The sequence below is a fragment of the Bombina bombina genome, chromosome 2 (assembly GCF_027579735.1).
Source record: "Bombina bombina isolate aBomBom1 chromosome 2, aBomBom1.pri, whole genome shotgun sequence".
Lineage (NCBI taxonomy): Eukaryota > Metazoa > Chordata > Amphibia > Anura > Bombinatoridae > Bombina > Bombina bombina.
This window is the reverse complement of record NC_069500.1, coordinates 310,825,528-310,840,155: the sequence shown is the minus strand read 5'-3', so window position 1 is coordinate 310,840,155 and position 14,628 is coordinate 310,825,528. Positions and strand designations below refer to the sequence as shown.

Below are 14,628 nucleotides of genomic sequence, written 5' to 3'. Positions count from 1 at the left end.
CGTTTTCTCACATTCCTTTCACGGACAGGAAATCACCTTATGAACTTTGCAAAAATGCTGAACAAGAAGGTTTTTTACAGCAGATGAACTTATTTTCTAGACATTGTAACTTTGCCTTACATACTTTATATATGGCCAGAACATTAAAGAGGTATTTTATCTTTAAAGAACACAATAGATTTCTTGCCGGAAAAAAAGAGTTCTTCCTGTGCTTGTAAACGTTATCTATAAATAAAGCTAGCGATGCAGCTGCAGCCAGAGAGAAGTCCCTAATGGCAATTATTTCCACAGAACTAAAGAGACAATACTAAAGAAATCCCAAAACAGCCAGGCCTCTGCTATGAGAAATGTATTTTCATCCTATTGTAGATTCTCTCTTTGGTTATCAACATGAACCCAAAGCAACTTTTGAGGAAATGTACTGATAATCTGAGGAAAATTAAAGGGACATTAAATTTTTATTTTATATACAATTTTAAACAACTTTTCTTTTTCTTCTATTATATAATTTGATTTGTTCTTTTGCTGTCGATTGGTGGCTGCACATATATGCCTGTTGTCATTGTCCTATGGATGCGTACAGCAAGATAAATGTAGCAAAACTGATAATAGAAGTAAATTGGAAAGTTGTTTACAACTGTTTGAGCCATCTGAATCAAAGAAAAACATTTTGGGTTTCATATCCCTTTAATTTATAAATGATAACCACATTTTACATATTGCAATGTATCTATTGGCTTCTCATACTTAAATGCAAGGATGGCTCTTTGCAAGATAAACTGCTCTCAATGTAAAAACATCCTTTAGAGGGCTAGGTTATAAGTTGAAAGTAAACATGACCGCACAAGCGCAAACTAAATTTGCGCTTGTCAGGTTAGCAAGATTTGTCCTTGAGGGCTAAATAAAAAGTTGCACAAAACAAATCTAATAAAAGTTATTCACAGAAATATTACAAATAAAAAGGTATAAGGTGTATGACAAGGTATTTGCATGGAAAGGGTATGCTTTATCTGACTCATGAAAGTAAAAAGGTTTTTATGTCCCTAACTGTTCTCAGGATAAGACACACCTTTGTTAAAAGCATTCAGCAAGTGCAAATAATAAGTGTCATTTATGATTACACAATCCCTATTAGTAACACATATATTATACCATTTAACCCTTTACAATGCATTTGTTATCATACTGACTACATCTATATTCATAGTTAAAGTGAATGTAAAGTTTCATGAATGAGTGCCCGGTTTTTAAAAACATCATTAAAAACAGGGGCACTTTCATTCATGAATACTTACCTTTTTCTTCAGCAAAGCCAGATCGGCGATCCCCTGTCCACAGCTCCTTTGTACTTAAAGGGACAGTTAAGTCCAAAAAAAACTTTCATGATTCAAATAGGGCATGTTATTTTAAACAATTTTCCAATTTACTTTTATCAGAAATTTTGCTTTGATCTCTTGGCATTCTTAGTTGAAAGCTAAACCTAGGAGGTTCATATGCTAATTTCTTAGACCTTGAAGACCGCCTCTAATCTAAATGCTTTTTGACAGTTTTGCACCACTAGAGGGTATAAGTTCATGTGTTTCATATAGATAACATTGTGCTTATGCACGTGGATTTATTGAGGAGTGAGCACTGATTGGCTAAAATGCAAGTCTGTCTAAAGAACTGAAATAAGAGGGCAGTCTGCAGAGGCTTAGATACAAGGTAATTACAGAGGTAAAACGTATTATAACTGTGTTGGTTATGCAAAACTGTGGAATGGGAAATTAAGGTATTATTTATCTTTTTAAAAAAAATAATTCTGGTGTTGACTGTCCCTTTAAGTCAGCAATGATGAAACCGGCTTCCTAAAAATCATGGCGTGCACCCCAGAGTGTCCATCTCAGTGAATGGAGGAAGCCGGTTTCGTTATTGCTGTGCTAAGTAAAGCATGAGAAGCGGGCAGGGGATCACCAATCCGGCTTTGTTGAAGAAAAAGGTAAGTATTTGTAATTTGTTTTTAATAGTATTTTCAAAAACCAGGCACTGGTTAATGAAACTTTATTCACTTAACTTAATTAATTAATTTATTCACTTAATTGTTGCTTTATTTAAAAAAAAGAACACCTTATTACATTTTTTATTTTTCTAGTCTTTCAACAGATTAACATATTAGCAAAATATCTATAGAATAGAACACATTAACAAATTGCTTGCTGCAATTGTTTTTCAATAGTCAACTCCCCCCACTGCTTTCACTGTTTGAAGGAGCCAATCTAGACTTGATTATGGAGACAACAGGGCTTTTCCACTGTTTTGTGTTAAATAATGAACGTATGTTGCAAAGCTGTGTTACTACTCATAATTAAATATTTTATATTGCAATCTCAAAATGTTTACAGTCCCTTTAATTTGTACTAAATGTTAATGGTTGTTAGACAGTATTAGGATATGGCTCTGCTTAGGAATTGAAATCCACCTGCCTTAAGTCATCAATTCCAACTATTGTTAAAAGAAATTCAGACTGCTCACCGGGGCACAGCCTAAGGGAAGTGAATTGTTACAACATGTGTTTTCAGGAAAATTACACCCCTCTCTACCAGTTTCCCCCCCCCCCTTTCTTTTGTTACATCACTTCATGGTTTCCTCAAGTCTAGTGTGCGTTTAACATCCATATATCTTAGCCTGAAAAATCCCTGCTAAACATAGGTTTCTGGATTGTAACTTTCTCTTCTATAATTTTCACAATATTGCTAAAAAGCTTTGTGAAACGCCAGTCCTTTGAATGATCTATTCACCCGAGCTACTCTTTTTCAGTATACTTCAGCAAATATCCAACTGAATATATAAAAGTTTGAATTAATTTTTCTTTTTAGAAGTCTAAATTAAAACATTTTTACATCAATACCAGATAACTCGCATAAAAGCAAAAATAGCAGAAAAAAGACAGAATGGGTTCATCAAGAATGCAATGATATCAACTGAAACCAGTCCCACACCTCTAGGGAACCATCTGGCCCTACAATCAGTGGTGGATACCAAGGAGCCTATCTATCAAGCTCCGAATGGAGCTTGATGCCCCGTGTTTCTAGCGAGCCTGCAGGCTCGCCAGAAACAGCAGTTATGAAGCAGCGGTCACAAAGACCGCTGCTCCATAACCTGTCCGCCTGCTCTGAGCAGGCGGACAAACATCGCCGCAATTCAACCCGTTGATTGTCACCCCCCTGCTGATGGCCGATTGGCCGAGAGTCTGCAGGGGGCGGCATTGCACCAGCAGCTCTTGTGAGCTGCTGGTGCAATGCTGAATACGGCAAGTGTATTGCTCTCCGTATTCAGCGAGGTCTGGCGGACCTGATCCACACTGTCGGATCAGGTCCGCCAGACTTTGATAAATCGAGGCCCAAGCCTTAAAAGTTTCCTCTCTGTGCGTCCTTAATAACAGGGTTCACAGTGTAAGGAAAATGTTTGGATTTGCCTTTACAAATATGGTGCCAGGGTTTTCAAGATGGCTGCCACAGTGCTGTCAGCATATATGTAAAGATAGTAAATATACTATGGCGTGGACTAACCAAGGTGGAATTAGGAGTCACCGTCACAAAGAAGCAGATCATCTTGCTCCCATGTTGATGGAGGCTCAGCATCTACTAATTTCAAAAATCTAGAAAAACATGTGGTTGAAATGGGAGGCCCTACCACAGCCTTTGCCCAGAAGCACAGTGAGGTCTAGCTAGTCCCAGCAAGAACCTATTCCAATAACACGTTTTAAATGTCAGTTAAGCAAGCATTGAAATAAACAAATTTTCCACGGTATCTACTGTATTTGTAAAAACATAAATTTATGCTTACCTGATAAATTAATTGATTTCATGGTGATGAGAGTCTATGATCCATTACTCATGGGAATTACTGTTCACTACCACTAGGAGGAGGCAAAGATTCCCAATCCCCAAAAGCCCTATAAAACCCCTTCCACGTACCTCAAATAACATATAGCCAAGCAAAGTGAGGTAAGAAAAAGAAATAAGAGCCATAAAAAGAGCAGGGGAAAAAGAAAATTTATGCTTACCTGATAAATGTATTTCTTCTTAGACATGAGTCCACGGATCATCTTCATTACTTATGGGATATTCACTTCCTGGTCAGCAGGAAGAGGCAAAGAGCACCACAGCAGAGCTGTTAAATAGCTCCTCCCTTCCCTCCCACTCCAGTCATTCGACCGAAGTTAGGAAGAGAAAGGAAAAGTCAAGGTGCAGAGGTGACTGAAGTTTACAATAAAAAACATCCTGTCTAAAAATGACAGGGCGGGCCGTGGACTCATCGTGTCTAAGAAGAAATAAATTTATCAGGTAAGCATAAATTTTCTTTTCTTCTTAAAGACACAATGAGTCCACGGATCATCTTCATTACTTATGGGATCCAATACCCAAGCTAGAGTACACGGATGATACGGGAGGGACAAGACAGGATACCTAAACGGAAGGCACCACTGCATGAAGAACCTTTCTCCCAAAAGCCGCCTCAGCCGAGGCAAAAGTATCAAATTTGTAAAATTTTGTAAAAGTGTGAAGAGAAGACCAAGTTGCAGCCTTGCAAATCTGTTCCACAGAAGCTTCATTTTTGAATGCCCATGAGGAAGCAACAGCCCTAGTGGAATAAGCCGTAATACTCTCAGGAGGCTGCTGTCCAGCAGTTTCGTAAGCCAAACGTATAATATTCTTGAGCCAAAAAGAAAGAGAAACAGCCGTAGCTTTCTGTCCCCTACGTTTGCCTGAAAATACCACAAACAAAGAGGAAAACTGGCAGAAGTATTTAGTTGCCTGTAAATAAAACTTTAAAGCACGAACTACATCCAAATTGTGTAAGAGCCTCTCCTTCTTAGGAGGAGGATTAGGACACAAGGAAGGTACAACAATTTCCTGATTAATGTTCTGATCAGAAACAACCTTGGGAAGAAATCCAAATTTTGTACGTAAGACAACCTTATCCGCATGAAAAAATAAGGTAAGGAGGCTCACATTGTAATGCTGAAAGCTCAGACATTCTACGAGCAGAAGAAATCGCTACCAAAAATAAAACCTTCCAAGATAACAACTTGATATCTAAGGAATGCATAGGTTCAAACGGAACCCCTTGAAGAACCTTGAGAACTAAATTAAGACTCCATGGAGGAGTAACTGGTCTAAACACAGGCCTAATTCTGGTTAAGGCCTGACAAAAAGACTGAACATCAGGGACATCAGCTAGACGCTTGTGTAACAGGATAGATAATGCTGAAATTTGACCCTTTAAAGAACTTGTAGATAATCCTTTCTCCAATACTTCCTGGAGAAAAGATAAAATCCTAGGAATCCTAACTCTACTCCAGGAGTAGCCCTTGGATTCACACCAATAAAGGTATTTATGCCAAATCTTGTGATAAATCTTTCTAGTCACAGGCTTACGAGCCTGAATCAAAGTGTATATGACCGAGTCAGAAAAACCTTGCTTGGATAGAATCAACCGTTCAATCTCCAAGCAGTCAGCTTCATAGAATCTACATTTGGATGATGGAAGGGTCCCTGAATCAGAAGGTCCTTTTCGAAGCGGAAGCCTCAAAGGAGGTAGAGACGACATCTCCACCAGGTCTGCATACCAGATCCTTCGAGGCCAGGCCGGTGCTATGAGAATCACTGAAGCCCTTTCCTGTTTGATCCGGGCAATCACTCGCGGAAGGAGAGCAAACAGAGGAAACAGATATGTTAGATTGAAGGACCAAGGGGCCGCCAGAGCATCTATCAGCTCCACCTGAGGATCTCTGGATCTCGACCCGTACCTGGGAAGTTTGGCATTCTGCCTGGATGCCATGAGATCCAACTCCAGCTGAACCCATTTGAGGATCAGACTGGAGAACACGTCCGGATGAAGTTCACACTCCCCTGGAAGAAATGTCTGTCTGCTCAGAAAATCTGCCTCCCAGTTGTCCACCCCTGGGATGTGGATTGCCGACAGACAACAAAAATGGGCCTCCGCCCACTGAATTATTTTGAAAACCTCTGTCATCGCCAAGGAACTCCTTGTTCCTCCCTGATTTTATTATTATTATTATTGGTTATTTGTAAAGCGCCAACAGATTCCGCAGAACTGATTGATGTAGGCCACTGACATTATGTTGTCCGTCTGGAACCTGATAAACTGAACTGAAGCTAGCTGAGGCCAGGTCAGGAGAGCATTGTAGATCGCTCTCAGTTCTAGAATGTTTATGGGCAAAAGAGACTCTGTCTGAGACCATATCCCCTGAGCCCTTAGGGAGCCTCAAACTGCTCCCCACCCCTGAAGGCTGGCATCTGTTGTCACAATCTCCCAGGATGGTCTGCGAAAACATGTTCCCTGGGAGAGATGATCTAGAGACAATCACCAAAGAAGTGACTCCCTTGTCTGCTGTGCCAATAGAAGTCGAGGGGACAAGTCCAAATAAGCTCCGTTACATTGTTTGCTCGCTTTCATCTCAGAGCTCTGCAGTTGGACATGCTCAAACAGGACAATGTCCATTGCCGCTACCATCAGACCTATTAACTCCATGCACTTGGTCACAGAAGGACGAGGAGAAGATTGCAGAGATCGACAAGTATCGATCATCTTTAATTTCCTGACTTCTGTCAGAAAAATCTTCAGACAGAGAGTCTATGATAGTCCCTAGAAAGGTCACTCTTGTATGAGGAACTAAAGAGCTCTTTTCTAGATTCACCTTCCACCCGTATGACCTTAGGAAAGACACTACCAGGTCAGTGTGTGATTTTGCTAGCTGAAAGAACGGCGCCTGAACTAGGATATCGTCCAGATACGGCGCCACCGCAATGCCTCTTGAACGAAGCACCGCAAGAAGAGACCCCAGAACCTTTGTGAAGATTCTGGGAGCCGTGGCAAGACCGAAAGGAAGAGCCACAAACTGGAAATGCTTGTCTAGAAAGGCAAACCTTAAGAACCTGTGATGATCCCTGTGAATGGGAACATGCAGGTACGCGTCCTTTAAATCTACTGTTGTCATAAATTGACCCTCCTGGATCAAGGGAAGGATGGAACGAATAGTTTCCATCCTGAAGGATGGCACTCTGAGAGGTCTAGAATTGGTCTGAAGGTTCCTTCCTTCTTGGGAACCACAAACAGATTGGAATAGAATCCCATACCTTAATCTTGAGGTGGAACGGGAACGATCACTCCCAGAGCTAAGAGGTTTTTACACAATGTTAGACTGCCTCTCTTTATGTCTGGTCTGCAGATAACCTTGAAATTAGAAACCTGCCCCTGGGAGGACAAATTTTGAACTCCAGCTAGTATCCCTAAGACACTATTTCTATAGCCCAGGGATCCTGAACGTCCCGAACCCAGGCTTGAGTGAAAAAGAAAATCTGCCCCCTACCAGATCCATTTGTCCCGGATCGGGGGCAAAACCTTCATGCTGTTTTAGAGTCATTGGCTGCCTTCTTGGATTGCTTACCCTTATTCCAAGATTGGGCGGGTCTCCAATTAGATTTAGCTTGTTCCTGCTTAGTTGAGGGAGAAGTGGAAGAGAATCCCTTGAAGTTGCGAAAGGAACGAAAATTACTTTGTCTTCTTTTCTGCCTAATCTTTTTGTCCTGATGGAGGTGAACCTTACCTCCCGTAATCTCAGAAATAATCTCTTTCAGCTCAGGACCAAACAGGGTCTTCCCCTTGTAAGGGACAGCTAGAAGCTTTGACTTGGATGAAACGTCCGCAGACCAAGGTCTCAGCCATAAGGCCCTGCGAGCCAAGATAGAGAAGCTTGAAATTTTGGCCCCCAACTTAATAACTTAAAGGGTGGCATCCGAGATAAAGGCATTAGCTATCTTAAGTTTAAGCTTTATCCTGTCCTGGATCTCGTCCAAGGGAGTTTCTCGCCTGAGGGCATCAGCCAGCGCATCAAACCAGTAGGCTGTTGCACTCATGACGGTAGTTATACAGACCGCCGGTTGCCACTGCATACCCTGGTGAACATAAATTTTCATGAGTAGACCCTCTAATTTTTTGTCCATTGGATCTATAAAAGCACAGCTATCCTCTATAGGGATAGTAGTTCTCTTAGCCAAGGTTGAAACAGCTCCTACCTTAGGAACAGTTTGCCAAACCTCTTTAACTAAGTCAGCTATAGGAAACATCTTCTTGAAAATAGGAGAAGGAGAGAAAGGAATACCAGGTCTCTCCCATTCTCTATTAATAATTTCAGAGGCCTTCTTAGGAACTGGAAAAAACATCTGTAAAGGAAGGTACCTCATAATATCTGTCTAATTTGCTAGACTTTGGGGGGTACAACCATCACTGTGGAGTCACTATCATCTAGGGTAATTAAAACCTCTCTAAGTAAGAGACGAAGATGTTCCAGTTTAAACCTGAAAGACACCACTTCTGAGTTGGTCAAAGGTAAAACCTCCTCCAAATCTGAGATTTCTCCTTCAGATGCCAGAGCAGGAGCCTCTTCCTCAGATCTGTGAGAAGAGACTTCTGAGATAGCTACCAAAGCATCAGAAACCTTGCTAACTGCAGAAATGGACTCTCTTGCGATGGCCCTGTAACATTGGAAAGGCAGACAGCATCAGAGATAGTAGTAGACATAAGAGAAGATATGTCCTGTAGTGAAATTCCAGAAGGAACTACAGTAGACGTGCAGGGCACTGCTGGTGAGGGCGATAATTTTTGGGACACTTGGGGAGAAAGTTACTGCAGAAATTGACCATCATTAGAGGACCATCATCTTGGACAACATATGTCAGAGGAGATTGGCTCAGCAAAAATTGTATCCCTAAAATTCACAGTCCTTTCAATACATGTAGGACAGAAAGGGATTGGTGGTTCCACATTTGCATCAAGACATAAAGCACATGTAACAGCTTGCAACTCATCTTGGTCCATTTTTTCACATAAAATATTGGTATTGAGCAGAAAAAACACTGGGAATAACAATAAAATAAAATTATCAAAAACCGTTACTGTCTCTTTAAATTTAAACGTTTTTTCTTTCTCTTGACAAACTGCTAATTTTGCTGTAGTTACAAAACGGTTAGAAAATGTAAGCAATAATTAAACCTCTGCAGCACAGCAACCTGCTAAGGTGATCCTACCTTAACCAATACTACCGGATCCCTTGTAGAAACGTTCCGTTACTTCAACCTGCCAGAAAAACCGAACTAGGACCGCATCTGTGCTAAAGGGCATGAAAATTGTTCTACATGCTGCTCTAGCCCAGATAAACCCCAGAACAGCACATCTGAAGACCTGCAACTGCTTGGAAATAGTGCTACAAGCAGAGGCTCCAAAAAAAAAACAGGAAGTCTCGCCCTTCGTGGGCGTGCTGCAAGTCTCTGCTTCCCTCTCAAGGAAAAAACTAAAGTGAAACCACCAGAGCCCTCCATTTTAGTAAAAAATAAACTTAGCAACATAACTCCAGCTCCAGTGCCTGCACCTAATCACTGCCCAAGTAAGACTTCTTTTCTGAAAGTCTGAAACTGTCCCCACATAAGTAAGGTTTACCATTAACCCCTTATGTACCATAGTGCTAATGAAACAAACACTGAGACTCCTTAGATCCCAGAAAAGGCAGCACTTACCTCAAACACTGCCTGGCAGTAGGGCAGTTCCCAAGCTTGAGAGGTCCTCTTCCTCACATTGGCCTGAGAGATAAGCAATGCCGAGTCAGTAATAATCTCAGGCTGAAGGATATGGGGCAGCTGAAAATGAGAGGCGCAGTGAGAATCATGTCCCACCAGTTCCCATAGCTCTAAAGCCACCAGAGATCTACTGTAGAGACTGATATGGACTAGGCTACACCCCAGAACAAAGTAGCACTCTCTGGCACTACTCATAAAACAAAAAAACTCTTGATTGAAGAATCTAAACTAACACCTCACTTTACCTGCTTCCTATCACTAACGTAGGCAAAGAGAATGACTGGAGTGGGAGGGAAGGGAGGAGCTATTTAACAGCTCTGCTGTGGTGCTCTTTGCCTCTTGCTGACCAGGAAGTGAATATCCCATAAGTAATGAAGATGATCCGTGGACTCATTGTCTCTTTAAGAAAAAGATGTGCTAAAGAAAAAAATTAACACTAAAAAAACATAAGGGTGGGGTGGCATGGACTCCCACCACCATGAAAGAAAGAAATTTATCAGGGAAGCATAAATTATGGGTTGTTTTATTTGTATACATATAGTGAGAGTCCACAATCCATTACTCCTGTGAACTAATACCCAAGCTGTAGAGTCCACAAGTAATAAAAAGGGAGGGATTTAAAAACCTCTGAGAAATTAAATCCACAACCTCAATAAAAAGAAAAATTATATATATATATATATATATATATATATATATATATATATATATATATATATATATATATATATATATATATATATATTTGAATGCACTTAAAATAAATGAGTCAGAGACTGACTTGTATTGGGATCCAAAAATATGTTGAGACAGCAGAGTAGTCTCTGCACCATGTGAAAACGAGCAAATGGAATTGCAATCATAAGACCTAGAACTTCCATACGAAGAGCAACCAAGGGGAAAGAGATGAAAGGTTCAGACAGGCTGACAGCAATCTTAAAGGGACAGTCTACACCAGAATTTTTATTGTTTAAAAAGAGAGATTATCCCTTTATTAACCATTCCTCAGTTTTGCATAACCAACACAGTTATAGTAATACACTTTTTATCTCTGTGATTAGCTTGTATCTAAGCCTCTGCAAACTGCCTCCTTATTTCAGTTCTTTTGACAGACTTGCCTTTTAGCCAATCAGTGCTGACTCCTATGTAACTCCAAGGGTGTGAGCACAATGCGATCTATAGGCCACACATGAACTAACACATTCTAATTATAAAAAAAATCAAAATTCATTCACATAAGAGGCGGCCTTTAAGGACTAAGAAATTAGCATATGAGCTTACCTGGATTTAGCTTTCAACTAAGAATACCAAGTGAACAAACAAAATTGATGATAAAAGTAAATTGGAAAGATAAAATGACCTGCCCTTTTTGAATCATGAAAGTTTATTTTTGACTAGACAGTCCCTTTAACCTTCTCTGCTCTGTTAGAGAAAGACTCATGGAAGAAACAACAAGAGTTGGTTGGTGTGAAAGTCTGCTAAAGGAATAGATGGAGCTTGAACCAAGATGTCATCCAGGTATGGGAACACTGCAATTCCCTGCGTTCTGATTACAGACAAAAGGGCACTCAGAACCTTTGTGCATATTCTTGGAGCTGTAGTCAGACAAAATGGTGGAGCAACAAACTGAAAATGCCTGTCCAGAAAAGCAAACGTCAGAAACTGGAAATGTTCTCTGTGATTTGGAACATGAGTGTAAGCATCCTTTAAATCTATTGTGGACATAAACTGACCTTGCTGAACAAAAGGCAGAAAAGTCAGAATCATTTTCATTTTGAAAGATAGAATCTTTACAAACTTATTCAGAGCTTTCCACAACTGGTCTGAATGCACCTCCCTTCTTTGGAACAAAACGTAAGCTTTTACAGGATTTCTTGAAACATAGGACAGAAAAAAAACCTTCCTTGTTCTGAATCCTATATACTTGAAACTATATCAGAACCCAAGGTTCTGGAACAGACTGAAACCAAGCCTCCTGAAAGAGGCTTAACCTGCCCCCTAGCAGAACTTCTGGATCTGGGGCTGCGCCTTCATACAGTTTTGGTAGTATGGATAGATTTCTTCCCTTGGTTTGACTTTTTACAGTTAGCACTTGGTCTCCAGACTGAGCCAGAGGTGTCTTGCTTCTGAGAAGAGGAGTCAACCTTGTGTTCCTTTTTCTTACGAAAGAAACAAAAATGATTAGAACTTTTAGAAGCTTTAGATTTCCCTTTGGAATTTTTGTCTTGAGGAAGAAAAGCCCCTTTACATCCAGTAAAAGTAGATATTATAGAATCTAAATCAGAACCAAACAAATTCTTTCCCTGAAAGGAAAAGGATAATAAATTGTATTTTGATACCGTATCAGCAGACCAGGATGTAAGCCATAACGCTCTCATGGCAAGGACTGGCAAATACATGCTTTTGTCATTAATCTTCATAATATCAAATACAGCAACACAAATAAAATATTTGTCACTTTTGAGTAAACCCAAAAGATTTGCTCTAGCAGAGTAATCAGAACACTCTTCTGAAAGACTAGACAACCGGTAAGTTCAAGAAGAAATACTGCTAGTTTGAAGTAACAAGAGAAAATTCAGTCAAATTTGTGCAGCTTTTTAAAGGGACAGTCAAATCCAAAAATTACATGCCCTATCTGAATCATGAAAGTTTAACAACTTTCCAATTTACTTTTATCACCAATTTTGCTTTGTTCTCTTGGTATTCCTAGTTGAAAGCTAAACCTAGGAGATTCATATGCAAATCTCATAGACCTTAAAGGGACAGTCAACACCAGAATTTTTGATGTTTTAAAAGATAGATAATCCCTTAATTACCCATTCCCCAGTTTTGCATAACCAACAGTTATAAGAATATACATTTTACCTCTGTACTTACTTTGTATCTAAGCCTCTGCAGACTGCCCCTTTATTTCAGTTCTTTTGACAGACTTGCATTTTAGCCATTCAGTGCTCACTCCATGGTAAATTCACATGCATGAGCTCAATGTTATCAATATGAAACACATCAACTAATGCCCTCTAGCGGCTTCAAGGTCTAAGAAATTAGCATATAAACCTCCTAGGTTTAGCTTTCAACTAAGAATACCAAAATAACAAAGCAAAATTGGTGATAAAAGTAAATTGGAAAGTTGCTTAAAATTACATGCCCTATTTGAATCATGAAAGGTTTTTTTTTGGACTTGACTGTCCCTTTAAAGGCCGCCTCTAATCTGAATGCAATTTGACAGTTTTTCACCACTAGAGGGCATTAGTTTATGTGTTTCATATAGATAACATTGAGCTCACACCCTTGAAGTTACCCAGGAGTGAGCACTGATTGGCTAAAATGCAAATTTGTCAACAGAACTGAAATAAGGGGGCTGTTTGAAGAGGCATAGATACAAGGTAATTACATAGGTAAAAAGAGTATTATTAGTATAACGGTGTTGGTTATGCAAAACTGGGCAATGGGCAATAAAGAGATAACCTATCTTTTCAAAGGGACAGTCTACACCAGAATTGTTATTGTTTAAAAAGATAGATAATCCCTTTATTACCCATTCCCTAGTTTTGCACAACCAACACAGTTATATAAATACACTTTTTTCCTCTGATTATCTTGTATCTAACCCGTTGCAAACTGCCCCCTTATTTCAGTTCTTTTGACAGACATTCATTTTAGCCAATCAGAACTGGCTCAGATGAACGCTACGTGCGTGAGCACAGTGTTATCTATATGACACACATGAACTTACACCCTCTAGTTGTGAAAAACTGTCAAAATGCCCTGAGAGAAGAGGCGACCTTCAAGATCTAAGAAATTTGCATATGAACCTCCTAGGTTTAGCTTTCAACTAGGAACACCAAGAGAACAAAGCAAAATTGGTGATAAAAGTAAATTGGAAAATTGTTTAAAATTACATTCTCTATCTGAATCATGAAAGTTTATTTTGGACTAGACTGTCCCTTTAAACAACAAAAATTCTGGTGTTGACTGTCCCTTTAAAGGTTATACAGCATTTATCATGTGCTTATTAAAACTTAAACTATGACTCCTCAACTGAAGAATATTTGCAGATGACAGAAAGTAACAGAAAATGTGAACAAAGAAAAAAATAATGAATATATAACACAGAGCTTTTAAAGATATGATCTATAAAAACATCTCAACGATTAGGTCAATTTCTTTTTTTATTGCGGTTTGCTATTTCTATTAATATACATTAAATTGAGACATACTATAAAACACTGCATTGTTTTTTTTTCAGAATAAGGTTTAGTTTCTCTTTTCATTCCCAAAAGTAAAGATGGATTGATAATTTGGCACAGCCTGTAGAATTTCAAACATTTGGCATCCAGATAAGGGCAACATGTTTACAGTAAACACATAGTTGTTACTGAGCAGAGGATGTTTAAAGCACTAACAAAGTAACAAAAGCAATCAATTTGTTTGTTCAAGCAGTTTCTGCTGTGGTGTGTAGCTGACATTCTAAACGGATAAAGGAGTTAAAACAGATTGCAGTACCAAACAACAACAAACAGTTTAACTCAAATGTACAGATCAAAAATATAAAAAAGGAGAGAGAGAATAGCTAAAGTACGTACAGTGCCACAATAGAGGTCATTTCGGTACTTTGAAGTACAAATTTTAGAGGCACAGACAACAATTATTCCAGTGTTGTCCTCATGAGCTATTTAATGGGCTGATTTTACTGACCACACAGATAGAATTTAAGCAAATATTAAGCTAAAATTAGCTAATTTTACATGTTTTCTATGTTTATTGCACATATTATAATTAAATCAATGTTAAATTATGCAAATCATTTGTTGCTTGGATAGTTTAAGTAACACACACATATATATATATATATATATATATATATATATATATATATATATATATATAAATATATATATATATATATATATATATATATATATAAATATATATATATATAAATATATATATATATATAAATATATATATATATATAAATATATATATA

At 38.9% G+C, this 14,628-nt stretch overlaps 1 protein-coding gene across 2 annotated transcripts in view; it reads right to left on the bottom strand.

Moving 5' to 3' along the window:
* Positions 1 to 14,628, bottom strand: part of SLC12A2 (solute carrier family 12 member 2) — a 368,917-nt gene that overhangs the window by 84,850 nt on the left and 269,439 nt on the right. The window lies entirely within an intron of this gene.